General features: G+C 41.3%; 1 protein-coding gene across 5 annotated transcripts in view; it reads left to right on the forward strand.

Moving 5' to 3' along the window:
* Window positions 1–21406, forward strand: part of SS18 (SS18 subunit of BAF chromatin remodeling complex) — a 465179-nt gene that overhangs the window by 115715 nt on the left and 328058 nt on the right. For 2 of the 5 annotated variants that reach the window (XR_012513138.1, XR_012513137.1), the window contains exons 12-13: window positions 9282–10139; window positions 11834–11897. The exons of 1 other annotated variant lie outside the window; for it this stretch is intronic. The gene's annotated coding sequence lies outside the window, so the exon portion shown is untranslated. The remainder of the gene's footprint in view (window positions 1–9281; window positions 10140–11833; window positions 11898–21406) is intronic. 2 more of the 5 variants (XR_012513140.1, XR_012513139.1) reach the window with 2 other exon arrangements.

The following is a 21406-nucleotide window of genomic DNA, read 5'->3' on the forward strand; positions in this document are numbered from 1 at the left end:
GAATGCCAATTCCTGTTGTAAGGGTGGCGGGCAAAGGACACTCATAAATACTGCTGTTTGTTCTTTCTGGAGAGCAATTTGTTTTACAACTTCAAAAACAGGCATATCTGTCACTGTGTAATTTTGTTTTTAAGATTTTGTTGGTCGGGCACGGTGGCTCATGCCTGTAATCCCAGCATTTTGGGAGGCTGAGACCAGCCTGGCCAACATGGTGAAATCCCGTCTCTACTAAAAATATAAGAAAAAATAGCCAGGTGTGGTGGCTCATTCCTGTAATCCCAGCTACTCAGGAAGCTGAGGCAGGAGAATTGCTTGAACGTAGGAGGCGGAGGTTGCAGTGGGCCAAGATCATGCCACTGCACTCCAGCCTGGGCAACAAAGCAAGATTCTCTTAGAATAGAAAATGATTTGTTATTAGAAACCAATCAGAAATTAATACAAAGATGCAAAGATGCACAGAGATATTCATTGCAGGACAGGCATATTCATTGGCAAAACAAACAAGCAAACTTGAAGCCATCTAAATTTTTAACAATTTAGGTATGATGATACCGATTTTGCCAAACTGACACAACAGAATACTACGTAGTGATTAAATGTGAAGAAGTTGACATGGTGTGAAGTTTATGCAAAAGCAGTATATACTAGGGTGCCAGTTTTGAAAACAGATATGTATATACAGATGTATTTTGTAATTTTACAAAAGTAAAAAAATACCGTAGAGTCATTGCAATGAAGGAGGTTGTACTCAACTGGGATCAAGACATTTATATTCTTGTGTTGACTTTATTTCTAACTAGTTGCATGACTTTTGGGCAACATTTCTCTCTTGGCCTCAGTTTCTTCATTTCTAACATGGGCAGCGTGTGGCAGGCTGAATAAGGGCCTCAGAGATATCAAGTCCTAATCTGTGGAGCCTATAAATATTACGTTCAGTAGAAAAAGGGTCTTTGCAGATGTGATTGAGGATTTTGAGTTAGGGAGATTATCCTGGATAATCTTTTTTTTTTTTTTTTTTTTTTGAGACGGAGTTTTGCTCTTGTTACCCAGGCTGGAGTGCAATGGCGCGATCTCGGCTCACCGCAACCTCCGCCTCCTGGGTTCAGGCAATTCTCCTGCCTCAGCCTCCTGAGTAGCTGGGATTACAGGCATGTGCCACCATGCCCAGCTAATTTTTTGTATTTTTAGTAGAGACGGGGTTTCACCATGTTGACCAGCATGGTCTCGATCTCTTGATCTCATGATCCACCCACCTCGGCCTCCCAAAGTGCTGGGATTACAGGCTTGAGCCACCGCGCCTGGCTATCCTGGATAATCTTAAGTGTAATCATTAAGTATCCTTATCCAAGAAAGCAGAAAGGAATATCATACGGAAGAGGAGAAAACAATATGATGACCATGGAGGTAGAGGTTAGAGTGTTGCAGCCACAAGCCAAGGAATGCCAACAGTCACCGGAAGCAAAGAGGTAAGAAATGCATCTTCCCCTAAATTCCCTAGAGGGGATACAGGCTTTGATTTTTGCTGGTGATACTGACTTTGAATTTACAGCCTCCATAACTGTGAAACAATAAATTTTTGTTTTTATTTTATTATTTTGTTTTTTGAGATGGAGTCTCTCTCTGTTGCCCAAGCTGGAGTGCAATGGCAAGATCTTGGCTCACTGCAACCACCACTTCCCAGGATCAAGCAATTCTCCTGTCTTAGCCTCCTGAGTAGATGGGATTACAGGCAAACACCACCACACCAGGCTAATTTTTGTGTTTTTAGTAGCTACGGGGTTTTGCCATATTGGTCAGGTTGGTCTCGAACTCCTGACTTTAGATGATCCACCTGCCTCAGCCTCCCAAAGTGCTGGGATTACAGGCATGATCCACCATGCCTGGCCATAAATTTATGTTTTAATCCATCAAGTTTGTGGTAATTTGTTATAGCCACCATAGAAAGCTTATATAGGCAGTTTGGAACAAATTATTCGTAAGGTCTGTTTTGTTCTAAAAGTGGTTAGAATCATAATTCACTTTGCCAGGTTAACATAAGAAATACATATTTTCGTGATATGTTAATAGTTTGGGTAGAATAGACTCTACACCCATCATATATTTTTTCTTTCTTTTTTATTTTTTTGAGACAGAGTCTCGCTCTGTGGCCAGGCGCCAGGTTGGAGTGCAGTGGCGCAATCTTGGCTCACTGCAACCTCTGCCTCCCGGGTTCAAGCAATTCTTCTTCCTCAGCCTCCTGAGTAGCTGGGACCACAGGTGTGCGCCACCACGTCCAGTTAATTTTTGCATTTTTTAGTAGAGACAGGGTTTCACCATGCTGGCCAAGATGGTCTTGATTTCTTGACCTCGTGATCGGCCCACCTCAGCCTCCCAAAGTGCTGGGATTACAGGCATGAGCCACCGCACCCAGCCTGTTTTCTCTTTCTTTTAAAATAGAAGTAAAGGAAATTAAGTAGTATTACAAAGATGTCTGTGGAAGAGAGCAAATGGCTTTATAGTCACATATTTTATAGAGAACCAAACTGTGTGTGTTATTATAATTAATCTTAAGGCCAACTTTATTTGCAATTACTTTTATACCACATTTAGCCACTTGTAGACAAATTGGAGACAGGTGAGAAAAAAACAGTAGAGTAGTTTCCAGAGGTCTATGCTTATTCCCCAAGTCTCTGGTGACAAGGAAATTCTCCATTTTAGTACTATTTAGGGGCCTATGAATTCTTCTGAAATGGTCCCATGGAGCTCTGTGGAGGGATGTGAATGCATGTGGTCATTGAGGTGATTGAAGAGGAAAGTCATACACCTGGATATGATGCTTTTAATAGTACAACTAAAATTTTCTGTTGTGATGGTAACTCTCAAGTGCATTAATATTGTTTTGCAAATGTAATATACATTTTCCCTTTTTTAAGATTTACTTGTACATGTAATATTACGTCTAAAAATATTGTATTAAAACCAGTGTAACGAGAGTTTTACCACATTTTCCGACACAGACTTTGTTACATTCCAATATGCTTTTAATTATCTCAACAGGTATTGCAAGAGTATTAAGAACAGGATGTTAAAAAATGTGATCAGTTCTGGCACAGATTATAAAACAATAGGTGCCACCTACTCCCAAGTTCTGGACCACCAAGGTGGGGATTGTAAAGGGGTTGCCTAAGGATTGTAACCCTTAGCTGCCTTTCAGACCTGGGGGAAGACCTAAAAGGAGAGCTGAAAATAAGAAAAAGAATTTTGGAGCAAACTTCATGTCTTAGTCTGTTTCACTTAAGCAACAGACATTTATTTCTCACCGCTCTGACGGCCGGGAAGTCCTAGATCAGGGTACCCACAGATCCTGTGTCTGCTCAGGGACTGCTCTCTGGTTCATAGATGGTACCTTCTTGCCATGTCCTCATATGGCAGAAGAGTGAGGGGTCTCTCTCTGGCCTCTATGATGAAAGCATTAACTTCACCATGACCTAATCAGCTCCCAAAGCCCCTCCTTTAAGACTGTCACCATGGTGGCTAGTATTTCAATACATGAATTTTGGAGGACACAATAATTCAGACCACAGCATTTGGGAAATATTCTACAATTCCAAAGTGGGAGGAGAAAGGAGTATTTACTTTCATTTTATGCATAGGAAAAGATACTTTGGTAGGCCTGGGACTGGTTGCTTGCTTTGAAAGAAGGGGGGATATTGATTACTGGGTAGGGGACAGGCTATATAGTCAACGTTTGTGCTGCAACAAATGTCCGAGAGCTTCTCTGTAACCAGTGTGGGCCACAGAAGAGAAAGAGGTGGTGAGAGTCTGTCCAAGACCCTGCCATAAAATTCTACCTGTAGAGGCGAAGAGATCTTGGCAGGAAGATACTGAAGGAGTAGAGCCAGGCGGCATAGACTGAGGGCAATGGTTGTAAACTCCCAGTCTAAGATAATACTTTTTCCAGGACAGGTAAATTGTATTAATAGGTAAAAGATCCCCTATTGCCTAAGAATCCACTGAAGGAACCATGGGAGAATGAATCAGCTATCAACGTCTTTAAGAAGACAGTTTTACATGGTATTACTGCTCTTACCCCTTCTCCTTTCCCATTGCTCTTCAACCCTGAGGTATGAAGCTTGAGCTGGGGTTGAGTTGGGGCTGGTGAGGAGGGGCAGGATAATGCTGGCAGAGTCAGTCAAGAAGCCAGCTGAGTACGTCTTTGCCACTGTAGGTATTCAGCCTGAATCATGCCTAGCTGCAGAATGGAAGGAGACTTAACTTTGAACATAGTTGGAGAATTTGACAAGTATAAGGGACTGGACATTTTATTAATGAACTAAGACTGTTTGGGGGACTAGAGTCACCAGAGAAACTTTTGTGGCCTAAGAGTATCCAGAAAAACTATAGAACCTGCCTAATTTCATTCAAGGAGGTAAGAAAACTGAGTTGAAGAGTTAAAGGACAGTGGGAGACAAATATAGCTGCTTTATAACTACCAGACCTGTTTGTTCAAACTAACAGTTTTAATTAAGAAACTAATTTATTACCCCATTAATAGATTCCATTTTTAAGTCTAAAAGGATGTTGAAAAATCAAACAATTGTGTCATCATGCGGCTGAGTGAAGTGGTACACATCTGTAATTTCAGTTCTTCAGCAGGCTACGGTACATGGATTGCTTAAGCCCAGAAGTTCAAGACTAGCATGGACAATATAGGGAGATCCCTTCTCTACAAAAAATTAAAAATATTAAAAATTAGCTGGCTATGGTGGTGCACATCTGTGGTCCCAGCTACTCAGGAGGCTGAAGTAGTAGAGTCTCTTGAGCCAAAAAGGTCAAAGCTGCAGTGAGCCGTGATTGTACCACTGCACTCTAGCCTGGGCAAAAGAGCAAGACCCTGTCTTAGAAAAAGAAATTAAAAAGGTCATGTATGTTACTTAGAACATGCAACAGAGATAATTTGAGAACTTGCTAATGAAAAGTCTCATCTTAGGTTATGGACTACATTCTTTTAGGTTAAAACTTCCCAAACCAACTAGTAGGTGAATGTTTTTAAAGCATCAGCTGGGCTACACTTTTATTGTATTTGAGTCACGTGAGGGGGAAAAACCACATTCTCTTCTCTAAAAAACGTTCTGACCTATTGGGGCTCATATAACCCAAAGAACAGAAGCCATAAACTTCAGACTGAATGGGAGTAGAGTTCTCATTGAGAAAGGACAATGAAGTCAAATAAGGAGGAAAATGGTTTCATTGTTTTTAGATAGGAATATTAAAAATTGAAGCCTGTGTCCAGACATTCAGACAATTCACATGGCTTTTAAAGCTACTCAGGTAAGACTGAAATAAAGCACCATTTGCATTCACTTTGAACTTTTTTTTTCTACCAAGGAGTTTTCTAACTCAATTAAATGCCAATATATGTTAATAAAATGTTTGGATTGGAAAATAAAGTATTTTGGTTTGAAATTTCATTGAAATGGGAAAAAAACAAGAATTGGTAATGTGGCCATATTACTCGTATTTTATTATGAGTTCCTCTTATTTTACTCTGGGGAACTTTATCTAAAGCAGCAAGGAGACCAACCCATTCTCCTATACGCTAAGGTAAAAACTAGAAACATTTAAAAAGTCATGTTATTAAAAGCTTCTGACTAAATTGCTGGTGTTAAATACATAGAAACACAAAACAGAAGGTTGTGCAGTGGATTTTGCAGACTATCTAGGGCCATTACTTGACGTCTTTGGTTCTGGTATGTTCTATTACAGCATAATAGGCAGTGGGGAGAAATCTTGCTCTTCTGAAAGGTACTGGTATTTTGGGAGTTATTCTTTCCTTTGTACTAACTTTTCACTTCTCTGAAATAAGTGGGGCTTCGCTTTTAAAATATATTTATTGTTAACATATAAACAATCACCGGGCGCGGTGGCTTAAGCCTGTAATCCCAGCACTTTGGGAGGCCGAGGCGGGTGGATCACGAGGTCAAGAGATCGAGACCATCCTGGTCAACATGGTGAAACCCCGTCTCTACTAAGAAAGAAAAATACAAGAAAAAAAAAAATTAGCTGGGCATGGTGGCGTGTGCCTCTAATCCCAGGTACTCAGGAGGCTGAGGCAGGAGAATTGCCTGAACCCAGGAGGCAGAGGTTGTGGTGAGCCGAGATCGCACCATTGCACTCCAGCCTGGGTAACAAGAGCGAAACTCCGTCTCAAAAAAAAAACAAAAACAAACAAAAACAAAAACAAACAAAAAAAAGAATTTCTAAAGAAATCTATCCACATTCTCTTTCCAAATATTAGGCTGTGAATGCAATCATCCATGTTTTTCTTTTTGAAAACTTATCATAGACCTTTTCTTCTCAAAATAGGGCTCACTTGCACTATTTTTAGGATAAAACACCCCTGTAGAGTCTTGACTCTTAAGTAAATACTGCTAAAGGCCATGGAGGATTGCATGGAATAAAAATTTAATACTATATATTTTTATTGAAACTTTTTCAATTCTTTATTTTGACATACTTTCAGAGTTACAGGGACCTTGCAAGCATAGAACAAAGCATTTCTATATATCCTTCACTTTGATTCTCTGGTTTTTTTATATTAGGGCGCATTTGCTTTACTGCTTCCCCAAGTCTGTGTGTGTGTGTGTGCATGTGTGCATTTAATCTTTTTTTCCTAAACTGTTTTCTGAAAAGTTAGACATGATGCTGCTATCCCTTTAAATATATCTCTATATATTTTCTCGTGCAAAGACATTCTCTTACATAACCACAGTGCTATCACCAAGATCAGAACATTAGCACAGATATAATACTATTGTCTGATCTACCTGATTCAATTTTGCTAATTTTCTCAATAATGTCCTTTTACATCAACAGAAAAATCCCAGATGATGCATCGACTTCAACTGTCAGGTCTCTTTAGTCTCCTTCAGTCTGGATCAGTCCCCAGTCTGTCTTTGTCATGACCTTGACATTTTTCAAGAGTATAAATCAGTTATTTGGTAGAATGTCTCTCAATTTGGGTTTGCTTATATGTTTTTCAAAATATAAAATATTCACTATGAGACAGTAAGGAAATTCTTGTTGCTCTAGAAACCTATCACTTCACAATTTATTGACTTATGTGAGCACAAATACATGAAACACTAAAGGGACCGAATTTCTGAATTTATATACATGGTAGCTGAGCCATTTGTACACGTGTGCATTCTTCAGATTCTATACACTTGGTTCTTAAATAAAAATAATAAATGGCAGAAGTCAGGATCTGAAAAATTTGTAGTTCATTTTTAAGAGAAAAGTTCTATGTTGTTGATTTTATTAGTAAGTGTTACTAATAGAATTTGTTTTTTTCTGTTTAGACTATTTGTCTCACTTTGTCTTGAGAAATAGGAAGAAGCAAAAGTTGCTACTGAAAAGTTCAGGATAGGTTTAATAGATAATTGAACTAGTTTCTGAAAAAATCCACAAAGATGTGCTATTGACTGAAGTCTTTTTTTGAGGAACAACTGGTCAATTACTTTCAGGGATTCTTTGTCCCTTTATTTCAAGACTTCTCTTCTTCAGTCATATCTTTGTTTTTGTGAGTCTATAATATTCAATCCTTTTACGTAAACATGACTTTCCATAAACAAGTGTTTTATATATATATAAAAACACTTTTATATATATATATATAAAGTGTTTTATATATATATATAATCAGATCAAGTTTGGGAATCCTGAGATCCCTCAGAAGTGCAGTGAAGGCTTGAGAGATCAGCATTCTTTCTCCTCTCCTGTAGTAAATAAACTAAAGGCTGATGATGATCTTAGGAATCATGGAAGAAGAGATTTTTATTGAAGAGCTGAGGAGGGGGTTTTTGCGTAATGCAAATGTTGTTCTTGTTAGGATAACATATAAGCATAAAGCTGTTTCCTGCTAAGATAAAAATTTGCTTCCTAGGATACAATCATTTGATTTTTGTTTCCTAAAAAGAAAATAAAGGGATAATAAATACACTTTAAAAAACATAAATAGCGAGTTACATTCAAGCCCCAGATGGTCACTGACTTTGGTGGAATTGTCAGCTGGACAAAGGAGCATTTTTGTGCTGGAACTTCTGCAGGTCTTATGTCTCTACAACCACCAGCTATCTGCCTCCAAAGATTTTCTCTATAATGGTAAATAGCACCAGAGTCATTGAACAATTGTCTTGGTAAAACAGTTGCAGCCTTTTTCACCGTTAAAAAATATGACTGGTCACTTAAAACACTGTACATCTTATTAAGAAAACAAGATGGGCCGGGCACGGTAGCTCATGCCTATAATCCCAGCACTTTGGGAAGCTGAGGCAGGTGGATCACGAGGTCAAGAGATCGAGACCATCCAGGTGAAACCCAGTCTCTACTAAAACTACAAAAAATTAGCTGGATGTGGTGGCGCGTGCTTGTAGTTCCAGATACTCGGGAGCCTATGGCAGGAGAATTGCTTGAACTCGGGAGGCGGAGGTTGCAGTGAGCCAAAATTAGGCTACTGCATGCCAGCCTAGCGCCTGGTGACAGAGTAAAACTCTGTCTAAAAAAAAAAAAAAAAAAAAAAAAAAAGAATAACCTAGTGTACATAGCTTTCTTTTGGATTTATTCTTCTTTGCAAGCAAAGTGATATTAGAATTCTTTTAATTGAGCTCAAACATTGCAGTGCTTCTCTTTTAGAAAAATCAGTGTAAAAATAAATCCTTTTTTCTCCTGTGAATTGCTACCATTTGCCTTATAGAGGTGCCAGAATTATTTTTTGGTGGCCTTAGTTTTTGCCTGGTTTTGAGGAACAGTAGATTCGTTTGCCACTTACTTCTCGCCACCCAGTGTCATCCAGAATTTTCTTGCTGAATCAACTTCTCGAGCTCTCCACTTTACTTTCAAGTGTCTCACCTCTGTTGCTGATCTGTCAGGCTTAGGGATTCAGCTTTGTTGCACCAACGCATACTTCAAACATGTCTCAGAATTCGCACTTCAAAATTAAAATATACATTTTCTTTTCAGTGACTGAACCATGAAACAGAATCACATGGGATAAGGAAGTGGTAGAGTAGAACAGAAAAAACTACGGCATAGAAGCAAGTACTTCCTAGGGAATTGACTTTCTCAAACATGTGCTTCCCAGAGCTCGGGGAACACTAATTTCTGTGTTGTTGGTATTGTTTCTTTGTTCTACGCTGCCACTTCCTTATCCCACATGATTCTATTTCACGCCTCAGTCACCAAGTAAGAAAATGTATATTTGAGGTTAGATTTTAACTTTAAGCACACTTTTTTTTTTAAAGGGAGCCCCCAGTATTAAAAATGCTAGTACTTGGGGGTATTTGCTGGAGCTGAATGGTGTGATCTGGAGGACCCCCTCCCAATCAGAAAATTCAGGTAACTGTGTTGTCTAAAGGCAGAGATAACACTCCCTCCTCAGCATAGATCACTGTGCTAGCGTCCTGTGGGGACCAGTGGAACGTCAGCACCTGAGGTGCCCGATATCTAATCTGGAAGCTTCCATATATTTCAGAACCTTACCAAATTACAAGGCCATTGTGATGGGGGTGCTATGTCCCACTGCTGTGCTGATGGGTGGCTGATTTCAAAATGACTCAATATGGTTTCTGTTTGTTAGAGAGCTTTCCCTTCCTGCCATGCCCCTGGAGGAGATGTCGTTCACTCTGCATTCTGAGAGGAGCTTACTAGTGTCCTGGGCCATTGCGGGATGAGGGCTGTGTAGGAGGATGGGTAGGAAGAGTTGGGGTAGGAACAATTCTAATGCCCATATGAGAATCACCCCCACCCAGGGAGTGCCTGGGTGTTGGGTTGGCTGCTGTCAGATTGGGGTCCTTGCACACAGGAGCCAGAGGGTGAGCTCAGGCTGCTAGCTCCAGCTGTTTTCTTCTTAAACACTCCCAACAGAGTCTCTTCCTCTTTTTTTTTTTTCCTCCATTTCCCAGCTGGAAAGGGAACTTTTTTTTTATTTCTAACAATAGAAAATTCCACTTTACAAGTATGCATTTCAATCTTTCTCCTTGGGTTTAGGTGAGTAAATTCTCCTCTACTCCAAATAGTCAAATGCCTAAAGCTTTTTTGTTCTGATTCCTAGTGAGAGACTTCTGATTATTTGCATGAGCCGAGGAGAAAAGAGGTTCTCGGTGAGTAAATGGAGGAATTCAGTCGGTTTGGGGTGGAAATGGGGAGAAGCAAGGAACAACAGAGATAAATATTTCTAAATATTTTCCTCCTATGTGTTTCATAACATCACTGAGCACTCAATTCCTCCCTGCTTCAACTTATCACCAGTAATAAGTCTTGAACTCTAAAAGATTAACTCTAAAAACTCTTAATCTAATTTGAAATATGGCAGACAACATTTGAAGTATGTCGACCTTCCAAGGTGATCTGGGAGCCCGGCAAATCCCGAGTGTAATATTTGGAATTTTTAATCACACTTAAAGCTCTTGTTCAGATAGTTCAACAAACCCTAATTAAGCCATTAGAAAATGGTAAGCCCTCTGCTAGGATTGAAGATTACAAACAGCAGTGAAAAATCTCTGCCTCATGGAATTTCAAGCCAAGCACAAGAAACAAATACGTGAAATGATACTGGCGATAATAGAGTCTATACGAAGTAAAGAAATGGTTCAGAGCTGCAGGTGATTTATTCTCATGGAGAGAGGTGGGTGTCAGGAAAATGTTTCCAGAACTGCCTGACCTGGGTTTTGAAGGCCGAATAGAAGTTTGACAGATGAACAAGAGGGAGCAGGTCCGTGCAAGTGGAAGAGGCATGTGCAAAGTAATACTGATGTGTGTCCATCTTCCAGCCTGAACTCCTCTGCTGGCTACACTTTGGATTTTTGAGACTAAGAGGGACTTGGGAAAAGAAGTTTAAAGCCCTCTGGGGCTCTCTGAATCTGCTTTTGGATCTAGAGAAATCTGGAGATTTTAGAGGAGTTTTAGAGTGGGTCGCCGTGTCTCCATAAACTTTTGGGAAACCAAGTTTGGAAAGCACTGTAGAGTTCTGTCTTGCTCCGGAAGGTCCACTTTTGGTTGCCAGAGTCCCTCCTTTTTGAATGGCCTCGTGTGCTGATCACTGCTACTCATTAGGGGCGAGAAGCCAGGTAGCCCCTGGACAGACATTTGTTGATGGGAGTTGGTTGGACTGAGCCGGAAATATCCAAGGAACAAACCAGCGGACGTGGAGGGGACTAGAGAAATCCACACACTCAAACTTTTGGAGAGAACAAAGACTCATCAGCAGCTCTGGTCTGTCATCTGGCATTGCAGCACCTGGTCCATTTGGGAAGGGTATTCAGTGTTGCCGATGGCTTTTAGCAGAGGTTAGACAGCGTGCTCAGAGTTCAGATTGAGGCAGCTGAGAATGCAGGTGGTTGTTGGAGAATTCTGTGTGAGACCAAGTTTGTCTTGCTTTGGTCAGGCGGGCAGCAAGCGTTGGCTGGGAATTCCCTGAGAACCCCTCAGTCCTGTTGCAGAGTCCTAGGGGACACAGAAGTGTATCTGTGCAAAGCAGCTTGGCTGAGTCAGCAGTTAAGTTTAGGACATTCAATTTTCCAAAACAGTCCCAGGCCAGGACCTTCATTCCTTCTAAAAGTAGGTTTCTATAGTTTGTAGCAGTGTTCTATTAAGTAGTTCTAAATGGACTATATTTTGATTCTCCGTGTGGGTGTTTTTACTGAGCATTGCTGTGAGGTATATCATATTTGTAGATATGCTCTTAAATATATACTGTTCAAATTGTTCATTGTCCCATTGGTAAAGATGTGTACGGATAAATTCTCCTCAAAATTTAAAAAGAAATCCTGATAAAATGATATGCTTCTTTTTACAGTTAACGAGCACTGTGTAACCCAAGATGTTTTGCATTTTTGTCTTACCTACCAGAAAGCTCAGAGGTAAATGTTATGATCAATTCTGTTATTCTGATTTATTTTTCTGCTAGAAGACTCTTGTTTTCTTATCCTTTCCAAAATCCTCCTATTGCATAGAGGTCTCAAATTCATTTTAGGAAACAGGTCGGGACACAGACAGTAAATATGCACTGAAATTATAACATTTTCTTAAATAGTGTTATCTTATTTTTGAATGAAACATACATGTGGAATGTCTTGTATTTAGCACAAGTTGGGGGCTGCTTCTGGCTACTATTCACTTGGAAGTATCATTGACAAGAAAGCACTCTCATTTCTACTGGAATACCTATGTGGGCAGTTCCTCTGTTAAACCCTCCTAGATTAACTTGCTTATCAGCAGGCATTCCTATCACTCTAAGCATCTCTAAGCACTCATGTATATGTGTCTGGGTAACCATAATTGTCATTAGTTATGCATTTCACAGAACACAGAAATTGAAAGCTGGAAGAAATGTAATCACCCAAATCCCATTTAGCTAAAATGATAGATGGACCTTTTGAAACCACTAAGAGATTACAACAGAAGTTAGCATGCTGTAGGTTGTTACATGGGCTCTATGGGAGGCTCTCCAGAATGTGGAGGCTGGGCCTCAGAGACTCCGGGTGGTGTTTGCATTATTCTTCCATGAATGGCAAACAGAAACTTGGCTTTAGGACTTTCTCCTTGAAAATAAATTTTCATCTAATTGTTTGTTTCTGGTTTCTATTTATACATGTCCCTCTCCTCCTCTGGAGGAAGCGGTCCTTTAGTACAGGGGCCATGTCTTTCAATCTTTGGCATCAGTGCAGGTCCTGGCATACAACAAGCACATAACTAACTAAGGTTGGCTGAGGGAATGAATGAATGAATGAACGAATGAATGACATACTGTCTTTTTGGTACAACTGTGCATTCACTGGTAGAAGGTCCTACCCTTGCCATTTCTTTCTTGCCTCGTAAGATGCATTGTCCTAGAGGATACCATGAACAAGGACTGACAAAAGCAAAGAATACAGTCCAGGCAGTGAGCAAAGTGTCACCTTAGGAGGCTGGCAAGTAGCTTTAGTTGCTGCTGTCACTGTCACTACCAATCAGATAGCTGCTCAGGCGAGTCAGTCCAGGAGGGAAGAGCCTAAGAATGCAATGATGAGAGAAGCAGAAAGACATGGTGAAGGATTTGATGACTGAGGACAGAAATAGGGGAGCTAATGGTGCAAAAGTTGGATGGAGTTTTGTGTTGGGCAGGGTGGTAATGCTGTACCTGGGGACTGTGGAAGCTGACAGGGAGAGGTTTTAGGGGGAAAAAGTAAAATCATTAGTGGGCCGTTGTTCAGAGTGTTCAGGCCTTGTTTCTTTTTTTTTTTTTTTTTTGCATTTTTATGTATTTTTTTTTTTTAATTCTGATTTTTTTTTTTTATTGCATTTTCGGTTTTGGGGTACATGTGATGAACATGCAAGATTGTTGCATAGGTACACACATGGCAGTGTGCTTTGCTTCCTTCCGTCCCCTCACCTGTATCTGTCATTTCTCCCCATGCTATCTCTTCCCACCTCCCCACCCCCCCGCCCCTCCCCCATTTCCCCCCAACGGATCCCAGTGTGTAGTGCTCCCCTCCCTGTGTCCATGTGTTCTCATTGTTCAACACCCGCCTATGAGCGAGAATATACGGTGTTTGATTTTCTGCTCTTGTGTCAGTTTGCTGAGAATAATGGTTTCCAGGTTCATCCATGTCCCTACAAAGGACGTGAACTCATCGTTTTTGATGGCTGCATAATATTCCATGGTGTATATGTACCACATTTTCCCTATCCAGTCTATCATCGTTGGGCATTTGGGTTGGTTCCAGGTCTTTGCTATTGTAAACAGTGCTACTGGGTATATATCCAAAGGATTATAAATCATTCTACTACAAGGACACATGCACACGAATGTTCATTGCAGCACTGTTTACAATAGCAGGCCTTGTTTCTTTCGTTGTGTGTGTGGTCACAATGGCTGCTGGAGCTCTATCTCTCACAGTGGAGTCAGGTGTTAGAATGAAGGAAAGGCAAGAGGGGGAAGAAAGAGGTCAAGAATGGATGCTGACTTGTAAAAAGATTTCCTGAAAGTTACACACTTGTGCTTCAATCTTATTGGCTAGAGGTTTGTTACACGACTGTGCCTTGCTGCAAGGAAGTTTGGGAAAGGCAGTATTTAGTTAAGCGTGTGCTCTCAATAAAACTGGGAGCTCTTTTTGCTGTGGAAAAGGGGAGCCTGAATATTGAGGGGCCACTAACAGTCTGTGTCCATAAAGCTAGACATAGAACACAGTCTCTTACTCCCAATCCAGTGCTCTATAACCTAGCTGTGGATTTGAACTCTATTGTGGAGGTAGAATGGGAGACTGAGAAATGCTGGAGGCTTAGTGGTCACTGTCCTGGCTCTGCCATTTACTGTTATCTTGGACATAGCATACCATTTCCCTGAATCTCTGTCTCTAAATCTGTGAAATGGTTTGCTGCATAAAATGGTCTTTGAATTTCTGCCAGCTAATGTATATATATATATAGTATACATTTATATATAATATATGCATATTATATATTATATATGCATATATGTATACTATATGTATACATACATACATATATTGAGACGGGGTTTCACTCTTGTCACCCAGGCTGGAGTGTAATGGCGTGGTCTTGGCTAACTGCCACTTGGCCTCCTGGTTTCAAGCAATTCTCCTGTCTTAGCCTCCAGAGTAGCTGGGATTACAGGCACATGCCACCATGTCTGGCTAATTTTTGTATTTTTAGTAGAGACGGGGTTTCCCCAGGTTGGCTGGGCTGGTCTTAAACTCTGGACCTCAAGTCATCCGCCTGTCTTGGCCTCCCAAAGTGCTGGGAATACAGGCGTGTGCCACCTCACCTGGCCCTAAATTATTTATGATTTAAAAAAATATATGGTAGCTAAAACTGAGTGAGCAACTGAGCAAGTCAAAGGAGTCTGTGGGAACCTCTCAAGGAAGGTTCTTCTGGTTGAGATTCACTGGAAAGCCCCATGATTAGGTGGGATTGCAAACGTGTGTCATCTCTTCAGACACAATTTGCAAAAACAAAAGCTAACGTGGTTGCTTGCTCAGCAGCTATTTCTCTGGCCTTTCCTTGTCAAAAGGATGCTGATTTTACTTGAATGTCAGTCAGCAATCCTACAGTAACCTGACTCCAAAGACGGCTGCCACAACTTCCTTCCCTCTCCGTACTCCTCCACTGGGGAGTGGAGTCTCTAGAATCTGGGCTGGACTGGGTTTGACTTACAGAATACTGCAGAGGAATATGGCATCAGAGTATAGCCAGCTCCAGGCTTAGCATTCAAGAGGAATGGCAGTTTCTACTTCCTGTCTTTGGGAGCCATGAGCTGCCTGGTCAGGTTAGCCCACTCCACTGAAGAGAGAGGCCGCGTGCACAAGCACTGAAGGACCAGGTGTGTGAGCAAGGAAGCCATCCTGGGGAACAGCCAGTCCAGCCAAGCCAAACCTGCAGAAGATTCCAGCCCCAGTCATCTGATGGCAGCCACAGAAGCGACCCCAGAAATACCCAGCTGAACCCAGGCAACTTGCAGAACTATGAGAGATCATTGTAAATTGCTTTAAGGCACTAAGTGTTAGGGTGGTTTTGAGGCAGGGAAATAGGATCTGTAGGCAGGGAACCTAAGGCTGTTTCTCGGGGGCTTCCTAAAACTAAATTGAAAGGAAAACCCTAACTTGCCACTATTAAGTAACAAAAGAACCAGAGGCTACTACTCCCTTTGCAAACGCCTCACCTTTTCCAGATGGGAAATTGGCTGTCTGCAACCATTCAGACTGTTTGCCTGTGACTCTTCTTTCCCACCTTTTAACTTCATCTTAGTCTCTGATTGGTTACTTTTTCCAATCAATCAGGTGTTCGCACAAGAGTGTGACCTTTGCCACTTCAGCCTCTGATTGGTTGCTTTTGGCAACTCCTCAGACCAATTGCAGGCCACTACTTCATTTCCATGCAGTGAGCGTGAGGTGAATGGGAAACCTCTAGCGGGTATTTGTACCCCAGAAGATTCTGTTTAGGGACCCTTGAGCTGCTGCTGGGCCAGCTGCTACACTGTGGAGTGTACTTTCGTTTTCAGTAAATCCCTGCTTTCGTTTTTTTATTGCTTCATTCTTTCTTTGCTTTGCTGGGTGTTTTGTCCAATATTTTGTTCAAAACGCCAAGAGCCTGGACAACTTGCAGTCAAGACCCTCTACTGGTGACTATTGTATAATAAATAGACAACTATAACCAATATACTCAGGAAAAAACATCTTCTCAGTCCTGGAAGTGAGTCATGATTGGTCTAAATCATTCTTAAATTCCATTATTTTGCCAAACTGTTTTAGGGGGATACATGGGATCCAGTTCCAGTCAATGAGATACTGAATGGCTTTCCCTTACAGGTAAAAGAGACTCAAGGGAGGAAATGTCTGTGTTTTTCTGCTGACATTGTTGTATCTACATTGATTTCTGGAATGATGGAAGCTATATTGTGCCCATAAGGGGACATCTCTAAGTATAGCCAGTAAGCTGAGCATGACAGAGCAAAAAAGAGACAGCTTGTGTCCCGAAGTCAGTTCCCAAACCTCCCAAACTCTATGAACTCCTTCCATACCCTCTTTTTGTTTAAATCAGTTTGATTTTGGTTTCCTATTACTTAAACAGCAGAAATTAATCTGAATTGATATAGTGTGAAAATGAATCTCTATACTATGCCCTTCCACTGATGGGAGAAAGAAAAAAAAGGCAATCACAAAGTTTGTACCCTTTCTTTCGTGCTATTCAAGTGTGGTTTCTGAGCAGGCCTTGCAAAGCCTAGGATATACAAAGGTAGCAGCTGAGTTGTGGGTGGAACCTAAATTGGTTTGCATAATAAAATAAAAGAATTGAGTGTGAGAGGAGGGGGCTAGAGAACAGACAGGAAGGTAGGAGGTGTGTACGTGTGTGTGTGTGTGTGTGTGTGTGTGAGATCAGGGCAATGAGAAATAGGAAGGGGAGATGATCCCCGGGAAAAGGCAGCCTCAGTAAAGTCTGCTATGCACAAAGCCTACTTTGAGTGTGAGGATGAGTTTCATGTTTGGCTTGGTGTGGAACAGAGGAAAACCCAGGAGGTGCAGAGTGAGGGAAGTGGAGAGCCAGAGGAAGAGAAGGCAGAGTTAGAAATGGCTGGGGGAATGTGAGGTGCTAGGGCTTTATAGGAATCTGGGAGCTGGCATGGGGAGGAAGGAGGGGTCGTGGCAGTAAAAAGTCTTTAACTCTGAAAGTGCAAAATGACGTCTTCTGACATATTAATTAAAGACTAGCTTCTTACACAATGATTATGTCCTAAAAACATGTTTTTTCCAAGTTTCAAGTATCCAAATTCTACATTCTGTTTTCTTTGAGATGCTTGTTGCTGTTTAACTCCTAGGCCATAGCACGACTTGTTGAGATAAGTCAAGCTTGCGTTATACTATAGTAAACAACCTGAGTGAATGGGAAGCAGCGTGACCCAATGGAAAGAGGGCCAAGCTTTATCAGGAGGACTGGGTTCTCGCTGCAGTTCTCTCCGTAACTTCCTGGGTAACCCTGAGCAAGTTGCTCAGTGGTTCCTAGCCTCAGGTGCCTCCCCTATAAAATCAATAGCTAACTGCCCTCCCTTGCTCCTGCTCTTGCCACGTGATGCGACTGCTCCCCCTTCACCCTCTACCATGATTGGAAGCCTCCTGAGGCCTCACCAGAAGAGATCCCAGCACCATGCTTCCCGTACACCCTGCAGAACATACTCCTTAGATAAAAAACAGGTTAAGAAAAGAATGAAAAAAAAAGAAAGAAACCCAACCCATATTTCAGTGATCAGAGCAGGAATATGGAAGCACTTGAGGCAGAGATTCATTATGAATGAAGCATCCATGTGTGTATGACAAGCTGCATACTGAACATATTGTGAATTAAATAGCTAAGTCCTGCATCCTTCCATGGATTGTAAGAAACCCAAACAAGTGACCAAATTCAGATGGATATAGCAATAAGAGTTACATGAAAAGAGGTCAAACAGCAAATCTGTGAATTCATACATTACAGTAACAGATTATAGTGATAGTGGATTTTTTATGTTGAAGCCTGAGTCAGCCACTACCTTGGGAAGAATTGTGGACTCTATTTCATTTGAAAAAAATAATAATTCTAGAAGAGTCATCTAAGGAGGATGCACTGAAAAATACAAATACAAATCCTGGAGAATATTAACTATGGAAACTGCAAAGGAAGGGGGGATTTAACTGAAGAAGCAGAGTTGCAGCTGGAAAATAAGGATGAGGGTTTGCTCAGAAGACCTTGTCAGGACTGATAAAGAAGAAGAAATAGAAAGGAGACCTTGACTTATTGCTGGTTTTCTGTCTGTTATCTGTGCAGGAATAGAAAGTCTTGAACTCTTTGGACGGAGATTTGAGTTCAATTACCAATTGTTCGGAGCTAAGGGTCTGCTCACTCACCCTATGTCCTTGCAGATATAGGCCACAAAGAGACAGTGAAAATAAACCAAAAAGCAAAAGCAAGTAGAGAAAGAGTAAGAAAGAGAAAAGAATTTGAAAAGATGTCAAGAAAATTTTATGTCTGAGGGAACCTCTAGTCCACTTGTCTGATTTTACAGACGAAGACACTGAGACTCCAAAAGAATCCCTAATTGAAGGTCACACGCTAATGATTAGTGGCAAAACTGATAATAGAATTTAGATTTCCTGGTTTCCATTTTTGCAGTTTTGTTACTACACATTCAGTATTTAGCTTTGGGTTACTGTGTGCTCAAAGAAGCTTCTTTACCTGAAGGACAATTTTTTTTTTTTTTTTTGAGACAGAGTTTTGCTCTTGTTACCCAGGCTGGAGTGCAATGGCGCGATCTCGGCTCACCGCAACCTCCGCCTCCTGGGTTCAGGCAATTCTCCTGCCTCAGCCTCCTGAGTAGCTGGGATTACAGGCACGCGCCACCATGCCCAGCTAATTTTTTGTATTTTTAGTAGAGACGGGGTTTCACCATGTTGACCAGGATGGTCTCGATCTCTTGACCTCATGATCCACCCGCCTCGGCCTCCCAAAGTGCTGGGATTACAGGCTTGAGCCACCGCGCCCGGCAGGACACATTTTAAAATAAAATTTTCAGTTTCAAAGAGTGACACCTGCAATATCACATGAAGAAGAAAATTAGCTAGTATTTGCTGGGGCAGACCCATTAAAGCATCCTTCTTGAAGAATAATAAAGATCGCCAGCAGTTTCTACAACTAGCATGACTCGTGCCTTCTTTGTGCATATGCAAAGCACATTTAAAACATGGACCTATAAGGTGAGAGTAGAAAGCCAACTGAATTAACAGTGAGAACAAATAACTGTTTTTTTTTAAATACCAAATGTATGTCTGTTCTTTTAAAACAAAATTTTAAAAATCATTTGGAAATTATCAAATATATCATTGTTTTTTAGAAAAGAAAAAGCCAGCTTCTAATATTTGTGGGTCCTGTCAAGAAAGCAAATAGAGGTCCACATATGGTGTGTCTACATATCTACATGTTACAAGATAGGTAACAAACTATTAAGTAAATATGTCCTATGTAGGGCCAGGCACAGTGGCTCAGCCCTGTAAACCCAGCACTTTGGGAGGCTGAGGCCGGTGGGTCACAAGGTCAGGAGATAGAGACCATCCTGGCTAACACAGTGAAACTCTGTCTTTACTAAAAATACAAAAATTAGCTGGGCCCGGTGGCGGGCATCTATAATCCCAGCTACTTGGGAGGCTGAGGCAGCAGAATCGCTTGAACCTGGGAGGAGAAGGTTGCAGTGAGCCGAGATCGCACCACTGTACTCCAGCCTGGCCTGGAAAAAAAAAAAAAAAAAAAAAAAAGGTCCTATCTGTAAGGGCAATAAATATTAAAAATAAGAGGCTCAATTCTTATTAAAAATAAGGAAAGAAATTTCCTTTCTTCGCTTTTCTTAGAGCATTTACTTTAGAAAATGTGTACTTGTAAGTTCTTTCCCTCTTTGACGTGTATGTAAATGTTTTTAGAGCTAAGTAAGTCTTCTGCTGTCTTCGTGACCCAGGAATGTCTTTCTCAAGACCCGGCAGCCATTGCTTTAGAACGTAATCATTGAGGGAGATAGCACCCCATCTCTCAGTTTCTGAGGGAGGGTAGAAGCCTAACTTTGGTGATTGCCTTCCCCCTGACTTGCTAAATTACCTTCTGTCATAAAGATAAGAGAAGCTTATTTTCTCTTTATATAAAATCGTTTAACTAATACAGATGGTTACTCCAATTACCAGGTGAATTTAGGATGAACTATGTGTTATAAATGGTGCTATCAAATCCTATTATTTGAGAAGTAATTTTTGTTTATCTTGGGAAAAGGTATGTAATGGGTTGTATCTTCTTGGCTATACTAAAGCCTGAAATTTCTTTCTTTGTAATACCTTAGCTGATTGCCTGTTATGTGCATTGCATTTTGGTTTAATAGTTTATTCAGTAATGAAACTATTTTCTCTACTACCTTTGTGAAGAGGGTTTCTGAGTTAGAAGATTTTGTTTAAAATTATGTTTTCTCAACATATCCTTTTACCTTGACAAATATACAGTCCTAGTGAATTGGAAGATAGAATTTAAATGAAGAATTCTTAGACTCTCCAGAGTTCTTCATCAAAATACGGCGTGGTAGAGAGAGCTGGCCCTGGCCCATGCCCTCACTGCATCTTCTCTTCCTACTGCGAGGGCCTCGTGCACACATGTGTGGCAACCCAGTCTGCACACCCAGCTCTATCCTCAGCTCTCCTCCCCATTCAGCCCCGCAAACATCTGCCACTTGTCACCTCTTAGGGCTGCGGGTGTGCACACTGGTGTGGGTGCAGCTGCCCTTGAGAGACCTGACTTGGGAAGGCACCATGCACAGGCTCTGGGACCCTGGACAGGGCAATCCAGAGTCCCAGGTGCCTGAAACGCAGTCTAATATTGTGGCCGAGGACTCAGGGTAAACATGCACTGTTGACACTGAAAGCTCATGGCCCCGTGCAGGGTGGGGTTGTCTATCATGCAGAAGCCGGGATAGGACATTTCCCAACCCCTCAGATCTCAGGCTGAATAATGTATTCTGAGAGAGAAAGCATGAAATGAAAAGTACACCTAATTTCCTTTCACTTCCATTTTTATTTTTTTATTTTTGGGGGGGATGTGGTCCTGCTCTGTCACCTAGGCTGGAGTGCAATGGTGTGAACATGGCTCACTGAGACCTCAACCATCTGGGCTCAAGTGATCCTCCCACTTCAGCCTCCCAAGTAGCTGGGACCACCAAGCCTAGTTATCCTTTCACTTTTGGCCCCTGCCTCAAAGATACCCACTGACTGTCAGTAGTTTAGTGTGTATCCTTCCTGGGTGGTTGATTGTGTGTGTCAACTTAACCGGGCCATGGTGCCCAGATACTTAGTGAAACACTCTTATGCATGTTTTC

This window comes from Saimiri boliviensis, chromosome 13 (genome assembly GCF_048565385.1).
Source record: "Saimiri boliviensis isolate mSaiBol1 chromosome 13, mSaiBol1.pri, whole genome shotgun sequence".
Classification (NCBI taxonomy): domain Eukaryota; kingdom Metazoa; phylum Chordata; class Mammalia; order Primates; family Cebidae; genus Saimiri; species Saimiri boliviensis.